Source organism: Triplophysa rosa, linkage group LG23, assembly GCF_024868665.1.
Source record: "Triplophysa rosa linkage group LG23, Trosa_1v2, whole genome shotgun sequence".
Classification (NCBI taxonomy): Eukaryota; Metazoa; Chordata; class Actinopteri; order Cypriniformes; family Nemacheilidae; genus Triplophysa; species Triplophysa rosa.
Window position 1 is genome coordinate 6,839,660 of NC_079912.1, and position 17,237 is coordinate 6,856,896.

Genomic DNA, 17,237 nt, shown 5'->3' on the forward strand with positions numbered 1-17,237 from the left:
ACTGTCATTCTCATTCAAATATAATTACATTGAAGATGCGATGATCGTGTCAGAGATAATAATAAAAAAGAAGACCGTATGCTCTCACGTACTGATTAAAATGCAACCTTTTTTTGGCCATTTTGAAATATCTCATCTGCAAATTGTTTAAGGGAAATATCAGATGAAATGGTAACCATTATTAGATTATAATCAGGCACATACACTTTGCATACACACTCCATTCGAATGGAATAACGGGATCAGATATGTAACGCATTGTATGAAGCGCAGCGTGTGTAATTGGCAGGCAGTATGACTGATGTGTTCACAGTGTGCTGTTGAGTGATTAGCGGAGGGAGAGACATTCATTATGAATTCCTTTCAGGGGCAAAATGGGGCATTTCTAGGACATTCAGAAGGCTGTCTGAGACCCCCCCCCCTTTCTCATCAAGCCCTCCCTGTTCAGTTTTCTGTTAATGAGGTTTATTAAATTACAAATGTTCTTCACACGTTTTAACAAAAGATTAAATTGGCAGAGCTCTTTGGGGAATATGTTTTTATAATGCAAGTGCAATTAGCAAAAGTAAGGCAGCCGTCTGAAGAACCCAAAGCAAGTCATGTGGCGTAGAACAGTGTAATTCAACACGAGGAGTTAGCAGACAGAAATACTATGTCAGGACATGATAATAATGCTGAAAAATGTGTTATACCCGGTGTTATTACATTACATATTTTAAACAAAACAAATAGTTTAAACTAACAATGACATTTTTTACGTTATATACGTTACAAGTCAAGAGTTTAGGGTCACTTTCCACATACTGTAAAAAAGTAGTATTTACAATAGTAGGCTGTTGTAAAATTCGTACATATTATTGTGTTTTTTTACTCTACCATAGTAAATGCCACATTATTCTACAGTTTTTTTTCATGTGGAACGACTGAAATGTTTCTTATGATCCTAAAAATCTTATTGGTAACTAAAATAAAAATGTTTTTAAAATGCATGATCGAATGATGAAGAAAAGTAGCCAGCGGGAGCATAGAATAGATTGGAACTCCTTTAATACTGTTTAAATCTCAGTGACATAACATGTTTTAGAATTGTCATTTTTGGGTGAACTACAGTATCCCGTTAAAGAGACAGTTCACCCAAAAATGAAAATTCTGTCTTCATTTACTCACCCTCAAGTTGTTCCAAATCTGTATACATTTATTTGTTCTGATGTACACAGAGAAAGATATTTGGAAAAATGTCGGTTGCACTTTATTTTACTGTACGTTGTACCTATAGTGTACTTGGTGTACTTACCTAAGAAAGTGCTGGGTAGTATAAGGCAACTACATGGTATACGTTTAGGTTTAGGGTAGGTTCAGGGTTAGTACCTATATTACACAGTTATTATATTTACTGTAATAAGAAAGCAGTATGTACATGGGACACAGGGCTGTAAAATGAAGTGCTTCCAAAATGTTTGTAACCAAACAGTTCTTGGCCACCATTGACTACCATACTAGGCAAAATTGCTTTATACATTTCTTTGTTGAACCCAAAAGAAGACATTTTGAAGAATGTAGGACAGCAAACAGTTCTGGGGCACTTTTGACTGCCATTGTCATTTTTCCTACTATGGGAGTTAATGGGGTCCAAGAACTGTTTGGTTACAAACATTTTTTATTTTGGGGTTTATTTTTGAAGCAGTGCTTCAATACAAGGGTCATGCCCCACAATGAACTCCATATGAAAAGTGGGTATGAGTTGTTTTTTGTATGAGGTAAACTGTAAATAGAGGAAAATGTAAAAACAAACAAAAATGTAACGTATTTTGTCTTATGTCAGTCCACACTTCGTTCGCACCTAGCTTCACTCCTGAACACTGGAGCGAAAGGAGATTGAGACTTTTTCAAACAAATTAGCTACCAATTTGCTACTATCATCAATATTTAAATTAATTTGACTATTTGTTGATCTATTATTATGCCATTATTTACTTCAGATAAAAATCCTAACGGCACAAAGCGAAGTATAGTTGGTCATTTTAGATATCACATGAGACTAGGTCAGTGGCAGACCAGATACTTTGTTTTTTCCTTGAGAGATCCATTGGTCTTTTGACCTTAGCAGTCCTAAAACAAATATGGAACAACCACCTTCCTCTTTTCTAACACACCCCACCCACACTTCACCACAGTCATAATCAGCTTGAGCTGAAGACATCATCTCTGAGATGGGTTATAGGGAATTCTGTACAGTCAAAAGACCCAGTTGGCAACCTGCCCTATTTTACAGTTGCGAATAGATGATGCCAGCGGTTCAGTTTATGTTCTATTTCCGTTTTCTTGCAAAAAAAGAGGAATGCAGAGTGCCAGGATTACACAATCTCTCTCATAAGTCTCACACACACACTAAAACACACATCGCTCAGTCATAGCTCCCAGGGCTGTCTCTAAGCGTGACAGATAGATCTCTGAGTCCTGTTTGACTGGAGGAGGCCAACCAAGGTTCGAATGGAGGAAGAACTGAAAGAATGAGGGATGACTGGCAGTTTGGACCCCCAACTGACAAGTCACAGCTCATTACACTGTTGGGAAGACCAACTTAGACCAGCATTCAATTCCATACTGGTTAGTACAGCATGTTGGTTTGGTGATGGTCCAGCTGGTGTGTTGCACAGTGGTTGTTCATCTTTCTCTCAGATAGACACATTTGACACAAATAAGACATTTGTTTGTGTGGACATCACAGCTCAAAAATGGTTTTAAAAGAATTTGTTGAGAAATATGAAAGGAAATCTTGCCTGTTTTGCATCAGCAGTCAAACTAGTAGAGGTAGAGACAGGGAAACAGAAACTGTAGTTTTTAGTTTGTCTGTTCAGATACACACACACACGCAGTCGTCTTACCCAACAAAAGCACGCTGATGGGTTGAATTATGCTGACAGGCTCCAGTCAAAGAAGGGGGCTGTGTCATACGGAGAGAGAATGAAACATGTCTTCGTGTCAACTGCCTCACTTTTTAAATGGATGGCCCTGCAATCTTGCCATCAGCGACTTATCTTCTCAGAAAAGGGAAAAAGGGAAAGGGGGCACCTCGAAGAGCTCCACATAATAAATCACCGTAATTTGTTACAATTTTAAAAGACAAATATGACAGGATGGAATTACTTTGCAGTGCGGCAGACAGTCATTTGCAAATGCCATAAAATACAGGTATAAATCACTCACCGAGAAGTACAACAAATCTGTCGCTGGACGCCCCATTTTGCTTAAGTCTGCATGTTTTTCGTAATGGACAATTTCTTTGATTGCTTTTTGATTGTTCAGATCAAACAAGATGTTGCTGTATGACTGTGGCTTTGACACGCCGGTCTTGACTCTGTCTTGTTGCGAGAGATAGATCTGCCAGCATATGAAATGGAGTCTAAACCCACACAGGTTTGTTCAAGTGTGCCTTTCAGACTCGGCGTGAATAGACCCGCATTTATGCATGCAGGCGTATGACTTGCTTTTGACAGATTTGAGAAGCGATTTGCTCTGAGCATGCTACGTTTTTACCAGACGCCTTTTGGCACCTGCTTTTGTAACGTTGTGCAAGAGAGAGGTTGAGAAGGGCCACAAAGGTGAAGAAGATGTGGTTACGTAAGATCGGATCTTTATCAGTAAAACCCGTTGGCAAGAAAAACTGCGATCTCAGTGATGTTTCAGCTGTTTCTCATAGAGCGATATGATTCCATGAAGAGCAAATGAAGATGTTTGCTTATGTATTCTACTCCTCTGATTTTTCTGAAAAAACACCAGGAATCATACGAAAGTCTACTTTGGGGTTTTTGTAGATTTCTACATCAGGGACATACAGTGAACGTCTGGGACATACAATGACCTATCCATTGGAAACATTGGTGACTCTGGACCACAAAACCAGTCACAGTGGTTGGTTTTTTGAAGTTGAGATTGATACATCATCTGAAAGTTGTCTAAACAAGCTTTCCATTGATGTATGGTCAATGTTGTTAGGATAGGACAATATTTGGTCGAGATACAACTATTTGAAAATCTGAAATCTGAGGGTGCAAAAGAAAATCGTCCACTAAAGTTTTACATCGGAGACGTTGTAGTAGGCTGTTGCTAAGCAGAAACAGGTTTGTTTTAACGCTTTTTATTGGCTTAGCGCTGAAAGGATGTTGTGGAGAGATGAACCCGAAGCTTAAATTCTAAGCTTTACATAGATACCAAACTTCCCAAAGAGCAGACAGCAGCAAGTGAAGTTTGTAGGCGTGTTTCCCGCCATTTTTGTTTGCGATTTTATTGCATCCACTCACAAAAATAAAGTTTTGATTTATTTACAGTAGGGAATTTACAAAATATCTTCATGGAACATGATCTTTACTTAATATCCTACTGACTTGTGGCGTAAAAGAAAAATCAATAATTTTGACCCATACAATGTTGCTATTGCTTAAAATCTACATATGCTACTTATGACTGGTTTTGTGGTAATGCCTGGAATGCTTTGGTAGCAAAATTATGTTCAGCGTCATGAAATTACAGTCCATCTTTAACACATCTCATGTCACAAAGGTAGCAAAGTTACAGTTCAATTATGTGTATTGTCATCTATCGTTAACACTTGAAAACGATTCTTTTTCAAATCTCATTTTACGCTTCAACATGTGACTCGGTTAACAATAGCAAATCGTATTACCTGAGACTGACTGTGGCAAGTAATTAGAGGCATCTGAGATTGTTTTTGAGGTAAAATTGTGATGATTTGACACTCGGTAAGGAGATGAGGTAGAGAGACAGAGTTTAAAAAAAGAGTTCTGAAATATGACTGTAATTCTGCCGGAGTGTATTGAGGATTTTCTTCTTCCCTCCGACAAAATCCCACCATTTCAAGAGATTAACCTCGGCATGCGATAAATGTTAAACTTCTTTTCCCCTCCAATTTCCTTGCAGCGGACTCCAGAAGCCATAGCGCGTGCAAGATAAAAAATGATCACCTAATTCATTCATGCACAAAATATATTTTTGAGAAGTTGTACTGTAGACTCTCATTCAGAGCACCGCGTGTACCTGCTGCTCGGGCCCAAAGGCCGATAAATAATCATTTCGTGAAAATGCACGCAAAATAATTTGTTTCCAGCTAAAAATAGGAAGACTTTGGTCATTTTTGTGTGATCAAATTCCAGAGTCAGGATTTAAGTCTTTAGTGTGCCTTATGAACAGGCCTTTGAGGTAAAGTCTGAAGACCAAATAGTCATTTTGCCCCCTTTTGTTTTTTAAAACGTGTTTATGTCGACAAAATATTTTAAAGGATCCTCATGAACTGTAAGTCAATAAGGATCCAACTTCACGTCCATTTTATATTAAAAGACATTCTTCAAAGTCATTTCTTTTATGTACCACAGTATGTAGCGTAAGTAAATGACCAAGTATCTTCGTAAAGTTTACATGTAAAGGTACAATCGGGTCTTTACAGTGAAATCGAATATGAACAGGTGATTCACAGCATGGAGCGTCAAATCTGAAGAGCATTTATGAAGAGTCATAAGCAAGGAGCTTGGCCAAGAAAAAAGATGAAAGAATAATGAACGAAAACCCCCACAGCTCGCACACCTTGCAAAATGCCACCTCCCCCTCTGAATTATACATGTAGACAAACACTGAATGACTAATTAATGTCCACCGATGGCACAACAAAGACATCCCATTGTTCCTGTTTACTGTAAATAAGCCTTATTGCTTTTACCGTCTCAAAGCAAGGGATGCTGAGAAGGGACCCAAGAGCTGGATATCCTGATTCTTCCGTTTCATCTCAGCACCTGTAGTCTTCATCACACGGATAGTCTTTTCCAGCGGCTTAACCACCTGTGATCAGGCAATCAATATGCTTGCGGGTTTGTTTTATGTAAAAACGCAGGTTTTTTTCATGCGCAGTCTTGGCAGTCTTTGGATGTGTGACATTCCTGCCTGCTGCAGTCTGCTGATAATATGATGGAGCTGTCTGAGATGGATGCCGTCAGGAATGCAGCTATTAGTATTTGTGGTGGTGCGCGAGCGGTTGAAATGTCACGGACAATCTGCCGAGCTAATGACCCGTATTTGTTAAAGCAATGTTAATCACCTCTTTTTGACTTATAATTCACAGAATTAGAGCTTTCTGGAGGCCCAACGTTAAATGGCAAAGGTGTGCCGCCTGTCATCGCGTTATCTTTATTATTATGACGTATTAGCTTCGTTTCGAGGTGCCTACCTAAACAGAATTTTAAAGGGATGGTGCACATTAACTTTCTCACCTTGTGTGACTTACTTTCTTTTAAAGATGATATTTTGAAGAACGTTGGTAACCAAACAACATTGGTCCCCATTGACTTCCATAGTATAGACACAAAATATCTTCTTACGTGTCCCACAGAAGACAATCTCACATGAACTATTTTACAAGGTGGCTATCGATATGAATTCGTACGATCTTAGTTGTACGTTTTAGTACAATTCGCTTTCATGCCAGTGATGTTAGGATTAGGGGTGGAGTTAGGGGAGGAGCTTCAGTATTGCTTTTTTCGAATAATCATACATTTTTGTACGATTCACATTGTACGAATTCATACGAATTAGCCATCTCCTAAAACAGGTATGAATTCCCATGAGATCAGGTTGTCATTGTATGCAGTCTTCACATTGCTACGGTTAAGACATTTCACTTGTTCAGTCAGAATATCACAGTCTAAATAGCAGAAATAAGTGTGAATGAGACACGTTGACAGGACAATGGCTGTTCATGCTTGTCAGGTGCTAGGATGGAGCAGAGAGAACTACACTGCTGTTAATATCTTTCAGTAAAGTCATATGATGAAATACTCTTGAATGCCGTTTGTCGCTGTCTACTCGATTCAAAATTTCCATGGATCCCTGGAGTTGAGACCTCAGAAAGGTGGTAGTACCTCACTACCTCAACCCCAGGCTCTTGTTTTATTCATGCGCTTTTGCTTCACTTGCCAATGTTTCACTTGTAGGTTTAAGAAGACAAACAGTACAGCAAATCCGTGGCAGCGCTGTTTGACTAAATGACATTTTGCACCGCCGCAAAAAGAAAACAGTGGCAGATCAGCGCTTAAGACCACTTTGTCTCAGGGTGAATGTTTCTCAACGAGACCTTTGAAGTGCACTGTGGAGAAGCACTTCTAAACACAGAGTTTCATTTACTGTCATCCCAGCAGTACACATTATCTTCTCATGGAAATATGGAAAGAGAATTTGTCTGAAAGTGCACACGTATTTATATTCATTGCAACTTTTTTATTGAACCTTTTTATCAACACTTATAGTTAGCATTTATACATAAGTAAAGAAATAAATTATTCATGAATATCTTATTGAACAAAAGCCTTGAAAACAAAAAGAAACAACCCTGACTGCCTTGCTAAATGTAAAATGAAATATTCTCACGTTGTCATCTTGTCAAAACATTGCAAGACAAATTATAGGAAAATAAATTCATACATATTAGCTATTTCATTCCAAATAGTCTTCAATTTGCCCCCAATTTTGTTGTAAAATGTTAAATGATTTCAACTGAAAATCAGCAGTCATCACTCTTAAAATGAAGGTGCTTCACGCCATATAAACCTTTTTTGTCAAAATGGTTCTATAAAGAACATTTAGCATATGAAGAACCTTTCTGTTTCACAAAAGGTTCTTTGTGGCGAATAAAGGTTCAGATTATGAAAAGGTAAGAAATAGATGGTTCTTTAAAGATCTTTTGACTGAATGGTTCTTTGTGGAACCAAAATTGGTTCTTTTATGGAATCACTGTGAAGAACCTTTAAAGCACCTTTATTTTTAAGAGTGATGTTCTCAAATATATATACTGTATATACAGTATATTTACACTGAGTTTGTTTGGTTTCACACATTCAGAATAATTTTTCTAGCTTCCATTTATAATATATGTATTATAAATAATTTTGGTTTTCTAAACTGATCTGGTGTTCTGTTTACTTTGTAAAGCTTCCTGATCTGACATTCACATTTCTAGAACGAAACAAATGCTAAAACAAAAATGGTTAAATGGTCATTTTCTCATTTTCTCACCCTCAAGTTGTTCCAAACCTGTAAAAATTTGGAAGAACGCTTGTAATCAAACAGATGTCATCCCCCATTGACTTCTATAGTAGGAAAAATAAATACTATGGAAAACGTTGCACCTAAACTCTGAATTAGCCTTCCCGATACTATTCGAGGGTCAGACACACTCTCCAAATTTAAATCTAGATTAAAGACACATCTCTTCAGTCAAGCTTTCACTTGATGCATAATATGCTAAATAAACCACCGGGAGACTGCATTTATTAGATATTATTTACTAGAATAATCTTGCTTATTTTATAAGCACCATGCACTGTGCTGTTGTCATGATTCTGCCGCATCATGTCATGTTTCTCGTGGTCTAGTGGCAGGATCAGGACAGAACCTCATGTTGAATGTGGAGAGGGGCATCTTTGTCCGTATGGCCTTCCATACACCCTCTCCAGTCTCGTCTCTGTTCCCGCCCTCTCGTCTCCTCATTATTGCTCGTTTATTGTTTCATGCCCTTCAGCTGTTACCCTCTTGATTTTACCCCTTACTTAATGCCCCTGTGTCTTCTGTCTTGTGCCGGATCATTTTGCTTTGTTTGTTCCCTGTCACTCCCCTGGTCTGTATTGCTGTGTGTTATCAAGTCTAGTTATTTAGTTAGTTTATGTCAAGTGTTGTATTTAGTGTAGTAGTCTTTGTTCCTGTTTTCCCTTTCGTGTATCTTAGCCTTGTCAATGTTATTTTACCCCCTTGTGGGTTTTTGTTTTGTGTTTTATTATTAAACCTTTATGTTAACCCCTTACCCGCTGTCTGCACCTGGGTCCTCTGTCCTTGCACTCAACGTTCCATGACAGCTGTATTTGACCTTTTTTGTTTTTGTGTTTTTCTTATTTTTCTCCTGTAAAGCGGCTTTGGAACAATGCACATCGTGAAAAGCGCTATATCAATAAAACTGAATAGGATTGAAATCAACGGGGGATGAGATCTGTTTGGTTACTGACATTCTTCCAAATGAATATGGTTTCATTCAAGTTTTCTATATTACATTTTACATTTTAAAATCAGAAATGACTTTGCTTTTCATCTGACATTAACTTATCATATGAGCTATTGGTTAACCACTATTAACCAATATCATTACAATTACCACCTGCAGTGCCACTAGTGGTGCAGAAATGACTTAACCTTTAATACTAATGAAACACAAGTTACAGTAATAATTGCATGTAACCACACATCTAAAAAAGAAGTGTTGCCATTGGAAGCAGGAGAATGTCTTGAGGGTGAACTTGATCTTTTGCCTTTACGTTCTTGTCAACCCCCCCCCAAAATGGACGCAGGTGCCGTTCCAATGTTATTCAGTCTGGTGTTCATCTACTTTTTATATAATACAATTAATTCCCTGTCAGATGGTCAACCCACACCACAAAGGTTTCTTACTGGGCCACCGCATGAGAGATCAGTAAAGGTGCAAAATCAGTCTTCGTATTTCGTCCCTTAATGTCAACGGAAACAGGCCTGATGCGTCACCTCCCCCACTTACACACAGCACGGATAGAGAGCCTGAGGCCAGAGAAAACATTATTTGTCAGGAGGGAAAAGACTTTCATTTCCAGTTTGTCAGAGCGCAGGTCAGTGATTGTGTGGATGATTTATTACACATCTGTACGACACATGAACGCTTACTTTTGACTCTGCTCTGCTCTGACAGGCACATTTCCACTTTGTTTTCTTCTGGCAAGTGAATTGCTCCATTAAAGCCAAAATCATAAAGTACGGAGTTCAAGGAGTTCTTGACTTTTTAATGCATTTCGCCGTCTTACAAATTATTATATGATATTTAAAGAGCTATGTTTTCGGCATGCACAAATTCCCCCAACAAAACAAAGTTATGTTTCTTTGCACTTTTGCCACTGTTGTTGTTATTACTATAGGGTTGAGCAACAAGAGGTCACTTTACAATTATTTTCAGTTTTTCTGAATTTATTTTTTCTAGGTATGTGTTTAGGTAAAATTATCATTCTGTTTCATTCTGTGAACTACTAAAAATATTTCTCCCAAATTTCAAATTCAAATAAAAAAGGTCTATTTGCATTTATTTGCCAAAAATGAAAACTGTTAGAAACAAGTGAAAATACCAGAAAAGCTGCTCTGTATTTTTTCAGACCTCAAATACTGTAAAGAAAACAAGTACGTATTCACTTTTAAGCAATATACCGTAACAGTCATATTTCTACATGTATTTAGTTTAAAATATTTTTTTGTGTGACAACCTGGATTTTTATGACATGCCTTGTCATGCCGTCAGTCTTTCAAATTGCTGTTGGTTTGTCATTCCTGAGACACTGGACTAGAATGCATCTAGAAATGCTGATTAAAGTTCACATCTCATCTGAAAGACTCTGTTAAGGACAAGGACATATTGTCTAAGGACTTGTCTAATGACGAAGTTTTCAGAAAACCGTGTTGCTTAATTTGCCAGCAAAGTCATTTTTCATGCTTCGAGAAAATTCACACCACCCAGCTCTACTTCATACATATAATGAAGAGAGAACAGAAAATGAACCCACGAAGATCGGGCGAGTGCCACAGCTCACAAGACACGCGTGTATTAGCAAGTGAGTCACTCGGCGGTGCTGTGGTAGAAATAGTTGGCGCTTTGATCGTAACAGTCACGGATGAGGCGGTGAGTGAGTAAAAGAGGAGAAACGCAAGTTCAACGGACTGCCAGATCCCAGCTGTTTGAGGCAGTACGGTTGACGTCTGTTGTCAGGAAAACATTGCACCCGTTACTCAAAGGCACACTGTCGGATTTGTCGTGCTGTCATTTAATGAGATCGCATTGCTCATCAAGGTTCATTTGCCGTGCATTGGCAAAATAGATTTAATTAGCCCGACGCCGAGCACCGTGCGCATGCCTGTAGAGTTTGCTACGAAAAATAATGACACATTTTCATGTAACCATCAAGTTCTAATTAGACTGTTGGGTTTATGGAAAGCGTTAAAGTTCAACAAATGACAAACAAATGTGTTGCCAATTAGGCATTGTTGACAGGCATCTATGTGTGGCTTTGTTAGTTTGTTAGGCACTCGGCCTGGGTTCATTGTCTTTGGGGGAATTGATATGCTAGTGTACAGCTGAGCCCTGTGCCGGGTCATTCAGGCTGGCAGTGACTGAATGCTGCCCGTTGTTGGGTTTCGCAGCAGGATCCGGCGCTTGCCGGCTAGCGGGAGCGCGTTACAGAGGAAACGGACCACTAGAGGCACCGTGTCGTGTGAGAGCTGAACGTAGGGGCATAGAGCAGATGGGAGGGTAGTGATGGACCCTGTTAGCCCCCAAATTATCAACAGTGTATGCATAAATGTTGTTACATGGGGAATAATGATTGCTACCATAAAAATCTGGTCATATTGATGATCTGAATTGACTTACTCAGATGAAGCACTGAAAGAATAGTGGAGTATTCTGTCTTTGTTTCTATGCTATCATTGCATAAAAAGATGCTCAATGGACACATAACAAATAAAAGTTCGGAATGACATGGGTAAATAAAGACAAATTCTTCATTTTCGGGTGATGCGTTTCTTTAAATGACAGGCTGTTAATTAATGGCAGTTTAATTAAGTGGAAAATCAACAACATTGCAATACATTAAATAAATAATGTTTCATGTTTGCTCATTAGCATAAATGTTATCTTCAAGATTCTGCCTCATTTAACACTTTCCCCTGTAAAGCAAATGCAGTTTTGAATGTCTACAATATAACATCCACAATGCCCAAAGGTCTAATTCTATCATAAATATTGCCTTATTTCTAGTAGATGTACATTTAATGCAGAAGTTCCAAAACTTGTTCATTATCTAGACAGGTATAGTCTGTTTTAAGACCCACCGGAATATTTTAAAGTGGATATATGACAGAATATACACTGTCATTCTCTTGTAAAAAGATTAGTTTTATTTTCCTTGTCATTAAACCAATTGAATCTAAGTTTAAGTGCTTAATTGCTAATTAATTGCAAGCTATTGGTTTGTCATGGTACAATACAAATATCTTACTATATTATACCAAGTAGCATCACGATGCTGTGCCATGTTCATAATTCAAATCTATACAAAAAACACAGATTTAGATGAAACATTTTGTATTTACTATAGTAAACTGTATTATACTTTGCACTAGAATAGTTTGTTGTATTAACTGCATTAATTGGATAAATTGTAGCAAATACTGTAGTAAACTCTAATATTTACTATTGTAAGACTGAAAGCACTAGTGTCTAGGAATTTTAGTAAAGTTTGCTGTAGAAAATACTAAAGTACACGAGAACATTTTTCACATTGTTAATAATTGAATTAATTTAAATATGCGACAAATTTCAAGTTTATAAAGGGAAAAGTTAGGCTTACTTTAAAGTCCCAGTGAAATTTAAACTTGCAATGCCTATTTTTCATGGAATATTGCAGCGTTTATTATAGTTTATCAATGTGAGTCATTCTCTTTTTAAAAATTGTGTGCCCGCATAATCTTTAGTTAAAATCTGAAAATGCACTTCCGTCCTGTAATGACGGTCCATCTTAAATGACGTATGTTAGACAGCTTGGGCGGAGCATCCATTAACTCCTCCCCTTTAACTGTCAGTCTGTTGCCAGTTCCATTTCAAAATACAACGGCTGTTTTTTACACATCCAATCAAATCGCAGAGAAAGACGAGTCACGCGCACTATTTTTCTGATTCAAAATTCCATTTCACTCAGAAATGCTTCAAAATAGGGATGTAAAAATGATCGCAACTTCTGGTTCACAGGGACTTTAAATGTGAAACTAAAACGGCCAGTAGGTGGCGGCTATTTTTGGAGTCACTGTATCATTCAACCAACTCGTTCAAAATGATTGATTTATTCAACAACGAAGCGTCTTGATGAATGACTCACTGAATCATTATCTCATCTAAGTCATTCAAAGCACAGATTTATTTAGAAGAGAAACACCGCAAAAAGGCAGATGTTCAAATGAACGTTAATGCGTATATGCGAAATTACATATGGTACTACGATACTACCGTTTGAAGCTTTACACAGGTACACTGTGCAATCCTACTATCTAATGGTAAAATAGCAAAATCATTGTGATTGCTAGTCATTAACTGGCTAAAACTTTTTGCGTCATTTGCAGCAACAGCCAAGTGACTTTCCATGACCCTCATTACACTGTGTGACTCACAAGTGGATCCCTGTTTCTGTTTGAAAACTTTATTTAGTTGCAATATTTTCTGACATCTTCTAAACAACAATGCATATTTGTATCAATATTCGAATGTGTGTTATAAGGTCGAATAAACGGCAAGTGTGTACCCTCCACCCCCTTTTTTCTGTGACTGATTTATGTTTTTCGGTGCCGTTCGGTCTTAATTGCACAGTCACGCATGTGTGTGAGTCAGATGGCGTCTGATAGATGGCTGAATGCGAGACTGCGAGGCATCTTGTGCTCGCTGAAATCGCTCCTCTCGACGGAGGGAGATCTGGCGTAGCAACATGTGGCAGGTGGTGAACGAGGGATGAGGGCAGGGAAAAAGAAAAGCCGGAAGGAAAAGTACATCAATTATACTGCTGTGTTTGGCAAGTGTTAGGGAAGAATGATACATTTATTGTAACGTGCTGCTTTTTATTCTGTTCTGTTGAATTTTGGGAATAAAAACCTTAGTTTGTGAGTTTGCAAGGAATTCAGCAATAACTTCTGAATTTGTATATAAAAACTGTAATTTACAGATTTTTACTGTTTTTTTTCCACGTAATTAATAATTTTCCAGATTTTTGACATATTTTTGAAATACAGTAAAAAAACATCAAATTGCGAAAAAATTGCAAATTTACAAGAAATTACATTTACATTTATGCATTTGGCAGACGCTTTTATACAAAGCGACTTACATTGCATTGTACTATACATTTTGTTTCTGACTATGTGCAATTCCCTGGGATCGAACCCACATACTCTAACTGAGAGCCACAGGAAAGAAATAAACATCAAAAACATGTTATTTTATGTGAAAAACATATATAACAGTATTTTCCTGGCACCCCAGCATTTTTTTACAGTATACTTTATTACAATTTCAGACCTTTGGGGTGATAAGTGTTGGTCTAGTATAGTATAAAAAATCACTTCTCACAGCTTCTTGTTGTAATTTAATATTTGTAGCTATATTACTGTATAGACACTTACTGTATAAATACACTTGTTTCTCAAATTTATATCACTGAATTTAATTCGCTCCACAAAGGCTAAAGCTGGGCTTCAGTGAGTATGTTGAGAAATAATGTGTGAGATGAGTCTGAGCAGCAGGCTACAGTTCACTCCTCCATTCGTGGCCTTCGTTTGCACAGTTTTGCCCCAGAAGATGAGTTGTCTCATGGGAAAGCAGCACACGGGACGACCCAGAATGGCGCCAAAGCCATACGCCAAAGCCACATGTAAATGCGAATGTAATCCACATCCTTCTATGGAACGATCCCCGTGAACCTCTGCCAACATTGCCATGCCTCCAAGCATGCTCTCTATAAGACTTTCTAGTAACTGAAGCGTCAGCCAAGGCAGCTGATTTTGAGTGTGTGTTTGTGTAGATTTTTCTTTTGTGTGTGTGTGTACAATTTTAATCTGGTTCATGCTGAGATGAGTATTTCATGGCATATAAACATTTGTATGCATGTACAATATATACATGCATACAGTACATGTAATATAGTAATAATATGAATTTAAAATAGCTTTCTTATAAACAAAAATGCATTAAGATTATGAATCTAATGGTGCCTTCATTCTAGTAAACACACATGCTAATGTATGTGCATTTAAAGTGCTTATGTTTATAACGCGGCTAATTTCGGAGAACATGTTAGCAAGGAACATTAGCAGTCTGTGAACCTCAGCAGCTCGGTGAGTTAGCATTTAGCGGCTCTTTAATCTGATGACACCGCAGCTCTCTGGAAAATGGGCATGTGATATACGGAATTTAAAAGAGCCATTTACTCGGGGCTGAATGACCTGCGATGATTGCTACAGATACTGCCAGTCAAGTACAGTCACCATTAGAAGTAAATAACTGATAATGCTGCAGTCAGCAGCCTCTTTATCCTGCTGCCCAATTACAAACCAGAAGAACAGCGGAGAGCATGGATATGAGGGCGAGAGGGGTTAGTTGTCACAGGAGGTTGCTGTCACGAGGGCTTGTGGGTGATTTTGAGTCAAAAGTCTTATTAAGAATGCTTATATAGCTATATGATAGGACATTTTGGCCTGAATTGGTCGATTTTTTTGTCTTACGTTGTACATAATGATGTACGCTTCATAATTTAGCTAAAACGTATCCTCATGTTGAAAACAACCTGTATGTGACTCTCTCTTCAGTGGAACACAACCGAAGATATTTTGAGAAATGTCCCTGTGGTTTTGTGTCCATACAATGGAAGTCAACGAGGGTCATAGTTGTTTGGTTTCCAACATTCTTCAAAATATCGTCGTTTTTTTCTGCAGAAGATAAAAAGTCAAACAGGTTTGAAATGACATGTGTTTGAGTGAATAATGAAAGATTTTTCCTTTTTGAGTGAACTGTCCCTTTAAGGTATCACCTATTTTATTCATCCCAAGCACGAGTGTGGGAACTTTATCAAATTCATTTTCACAGGTCAGAAGCAACATTTAAAGCCTCAAACTTTAATCTACCATGTTCTCAAAGTGTATCCAGCGTTCCCAGCGTAAAATCGCACCCTTTTCCTAATGTGGTGGGTGATTCGGCAGTTAGCGTGTGTCTGAATGCAGAGCAGGTGGTCAGTGATAACCTCGGCCTATCTCTGTAGATAGCAAGACAATCTGGAATGAAATCTAGCGGTGGCTGACTCAAACTGTCACTCAACAGCCTCTCTCTCGCTCTCTTGTGTTATGGGGTGAAATGTTATGTGAAAGACACTGTTGCAGAGTGTTATTGGTAAAACTGTAATATCTGTTCGCTATATGTTTTTAATCATCTTTTTCTCCTTTTCTCTCTTTCCATCTCTCAAATGGATGTTCACCACATGCTGGGACTCTTTTAACAGGTATGTGTTCCACATTTCACCATTTTCCATTTGTCCATGGTCTTTCCTGACCAGCATGCTATTCATGTTGGATCCTGGGAACATTTGAGTGCCTTTTGAACAATGTCTCCCTGTTGGGTTTGGGAACAAAGTAAAAAACAGAACAGCCGGTAAAGTAGGTATGACACCATGTCTTTAGCCCAGACCCTTAGAAATGTTATTTTAACGCTCGCATTATTATACATTATATGAATGACCGTTCACACCCATAATGGACGTAATGTTCATTTTTATCATTGTTACAATTTTCTACTTAAAATTAAATAATGTTATACTCATTTCACTATATTTTAAACAATACACTTTATGTATAATGATGCTTGGGTTGCATAGGTTGTTTCAGTCCATGGTTGGGTCAAATATGGACATTTCCTAGATTCATTTAAAACAACGGTTTCCATATTTTTCTTCAATTACTTTTTTGTATGTGTGTGTGTATGCTGCGATTTCTCAAAAGCCCCCTAAAATACAAATTTGTGGAAGTGATTTTCCATACAATTTCAAGTCATCATGACCATGTATGTCAGTTAAGAAACTGATATAATTGTGAAGAACAGACCAAAGTCATTATTTCCTGTATATCTGTTTCGACAGCTGTTAATCTCATTATTCATTATATTCATGAAAACACCACCTCATGCTCGGCTATGACATATGTGCACGCATTGTGAGATGTCCTTTGCTCTGTCTGACAGTGAACTGTGCAAAGCTTGTTAATGCAAATAAGATATCACAGTTTTTTACATGAAATACATAATAGAAATAGATGCTTTTCAATGAATACAACATACATTTCAATCTGTTCCTCACACAAAGCTAATTTACTCATGATATCGTGCATTCTGTGCATCCGTGACTCTCCAACAGCCTGTAACTATCCCAACGCTCAGAAAGGATGGTGGTTGGTGCAATAAATTTGCTCATTCTGAACAGCACAGAAGTCTTGACAATAGGCCTTTACACATAATTGAAAAGCTAAATGTGAAAATGTAGAATAGAAGCTAATAAAACAGCTCCTTAAAATGTGTCCTTTCAGTGACGCTG

At 37.8% G+C, this 17,237-nt stretch overlaps 1 protein-coding gene across 3 annotated transcripts in view; it reads left to right on the forward strand.

Moving 5' to 3' along the window:
- Positions 1-17,237, forward strand: part of adarb2 (adenosine deaminase RNA specific B2 (inactive)) — a 153,182-nt gene that overhangs the window by 51,257 nt on the left and 84,688 nt on the right. The window lies entirely within an intron of this gene.